The sequence below is a fragment of the Poecilia formosa genome, unplaced genomic scaffold (genome assembly GCF_000485575.1).
Source record: "Poecilia formosa unplaced genomic scaffold, Poecilia_formosa-5.1.2 Scaffold460, whole genome shotgun sequence".
In the NCBI taxonomy this organism is placed as follows: Eukaryota; Metazoa; Chordata; class Actinopteri; order Cyprinodontiformes; family Poeciliidae; genus Poecilia; species Poecilia formosa.
In genome coordinates this window covers 174158-176891 of record NW_006800399.1, presented here as the reverse complement: position 1 = coordinate 176891, position 2734 = coordinate 174158, and positions in this window count along the sequence as shown.

Below are 2734 nucleotides of genomic sequence, written 5' to 3'. Positions count from 1 at the left end.
GACATTTAAAATTGGTCGATATCAGCTCTAGCTCTTCAGCATGCGTCTTCCCCTCGCCGCATCGCCACCGGAAGTCAGCAACCCTGTTTTAAATAGACATACAAAGCAAATGTACTGTAATTAAATGTTGCATTTTGCAAAGTGAGTTTGTTCTTAAGCTGCAGCAGTGAATTTGTTTTACCAACATAGTACACATCTGTATAATTAACAGCTATGATCTTGATTCAGGTGTTTTGTTACTTTCTTCTTAATAAAATGTATAAATAAATATTGAAGGATGAAGCTAAAATGCTGAATATTGCTTCCTTAGATGTAAATGAACAGTTTTAGCAATAGACTAATTTGTGTTTATTGCTGATTAGCAACTTAAGTGTTAATATGATCAAATTATCAAACAGCTTATAAGAAAACATCTGTCCTCTTGTATAAACATGTCTTATGTGAAGTATTTCTCTATTACCAAATAATGGATTATTAGATTATTTGTTAGTTTATTTTTTGCTCTAAGGTCCCTTCCAGGAGAGTTTCCTCTTCCCTGAAACCAAAACAGCAGAGTTCCAGCTCTGACAAACTTCATTTCTTCCTGCCATCATTGCATCCTAACATTAATTTAAACACACAGACGTAGTAAATGATGATCAGCCTGGAGCAGCTGTTGGTAGCTGCTGCACAGCTGTCCAGCTGCAGAGCTCAGCTGCTGAAGATTCACTCTGGCTCTGCTGGAGAGACGCATCCGTGTCCACTGATTGTCCTGGAGAACGCGGCTCTAATGACCACTGCAGGGGCAAATGAACCATCATTTGTTAATCATCATGAAATAGAAGGATAACTATCATGTGCCGGTCATTTGTTCTTTCCGTTCTGAATCCTTTCGCCTTGTGTCCCACAGGATAAAAGCTGTTTCTGATAATGGAAAACAACAGGATTTTGAGGGTGATGGTTTAACGTTCTGATTTTAGTTCTCTCTGTACTTCCTGTATTAAACTGGAGGCCTTGGGAATGTCAAACTGCAGGAAACTTCTGAAATTGTATGTTTGTTTTTTTTTACAGAGCTGCTGGAACTGTGATGGACCGAGTTGAGAAACAGGAGGAGCCACAGGAAATATTAGAAAAAATATTTATTATTATTTTAACCCAAAGATTTATAAATGACAAAAAGATAAACTGAGCTCATAAAAGAGGTCAAAGAAACAAAACTGAACTCGAGCAAAAATGCAAACAAACTGACAACACAAACAAACATAACTGACCTAACAAAGAAATGACACTCAGGGGTTTATATACTGGCTGATCAGACCAATTAAAACACAATAGGGGTAACTAAACAGAACAAAATTACTAACAAACAACAGTACAGCTAAATTTGACTAAACTGAACACCCAAAAATGAAAATCAAAAACATTAGCCACTAAATGCTAATATTTACTTAAATACAAAAACTTATTTGAACAAAGAAAATACAACTCCCCCCTGTCATCAGGATCTAGTGGTACAATCCAATCATTTAAGCTGCTGAGCCCCCATCCATCTTTTGTCTGGCAACTCCATGTCAGGTTAGTACTGGCAAAACAAACAAGTGTTAATCAAAATAAATACATGCTAACTAAATGTGTGTGCTAACAAATAGAACAAACGCATCCAAATCAACTAATAAATGTTTTATTGAAACTAAAGTGTTGTGTTTGTATGAAAAAATAAATTGTGCATAAAAAGAGTTACCGACTTTAGAGTGTGGCTGTGGGTTTGGTCATCACAGGACCCAAACGCTCCACACACAGAAGGCAGATCCTGAAATGTTTGGCGCCAACACAGACAGAGTCATTTTAACTCAGATAAACATGCAGAGAGCAACAGCTTGCAGTTGGAACCAGCGACATTTGGACAATTCTTCGCTTGGAGTTCAACTGTTTACTGCAACATGCTCTCAACATGCAATAAATGTTTACCTGTTTGTTGAAACCTCCTGGTAGACAGGAAGCTCTGAACTGGTTCTGATAATTCACCAGGCGTGGACAGAGAGACGGGTCTGCCTGCAGATTTCAGTATTGATCCAAGTCCTCTGCCTTTTTTTTCTTTTTTCTTTTCAACCTCATCATCAATAAAGTGGTGAATCAGAGTGATTGGATGATGTCAGGCTGCCTCCACTTCCCATCGTTCACCTACAGATTGATTTTTCCTCGGTCTGCACAAAGGTCCTCCACAACCAGAGTCTTTACAGATTGTTTTAATTAGACAAAGGCTTAAGAAGAGTTTGCATATTGTTGTTTTCTCAATGCTTTTGCTTTCATTAATCTACACTTGGCTCTTAGCTGTGCAAATGTTTCCTTCATCATTGATCCTGTTCATTTGTAGCATGAAACAACAATTGAGGGCTTATTCTGTTATATTTTACACCCGTCATGAGAATTGGGAATGGATCTCATACCACTGGAAAGTCTGTTTATTCTCTCCTTAAATCGTCCACATTTGGTTTGGTGCCAAACATCTGCAACCGCCAGTGATCCAAGATGTCCATCATGACCAGACTAGCTAGTGTGTGTGTGTGTGTGTGTGTGTGTGTACTTGTTTTACCTGCCGTGTGGGGACTTCGGCCTGACTCTGTGCATACACGTGGGGACCTGATGACACGTGGGGACCAAATTTGAGGTCCCCACCGGCACAACCCCATTTTCAAGTAGAAAATGGTGTATAAACATGCCTGGTGAAGTTTTCCAGGAAGTCCCCACGAATTCC